Source organism: Anneissia japonica, unplaced genomic scaffold, assembly GCF_011630105.1.
Source record: "Anneissia japonica isolate Jap-2015-1 unplaced genomic scaffold, ASM1163010v1 scaffold287754_len4335492_cov202, whole genome shotgun sequence".
Taxonomy (NCBI): Eukaryota; Metazoa; Echinodermata; class Crinoidea; order Comatulida; family Comatulidae; genus Anneissia; species Anneissia japonica.
The window spans coordinates 552,849-553,190 of NW_022705543.1; positions in this window are offsets into that span (position 1 = coordinate 552,849).

Genomic DNA, 342 nt, shown 5'->3' on the forward strand with positions numbered 1-342 from the left:
ATATATATATATATATATATATATTTATTTATTTATTTATAGGCCTATAAATCATCAAAGAAAGGGAAATGCAGTGCTCGAATAAAGAACATGATAATACATCGTGTAGCATAGCTCTCAACGAATGTTGGCCTGTAAATAAATAAATAAAATGTAATTAAATGCCTCTGACGGGACCTCTCGCTGACAAGGCAAGCTTCATAACCATTAGACCACGGAGGCTTCATGGTTGAACAGATTCAAATACCACCAAATACACTCCATTACACAATAAGTACGGCTAGAAACAAATACGGTAGTTGCATTGAATACAATATAAATCAAGATAGTCGTATTGTATGC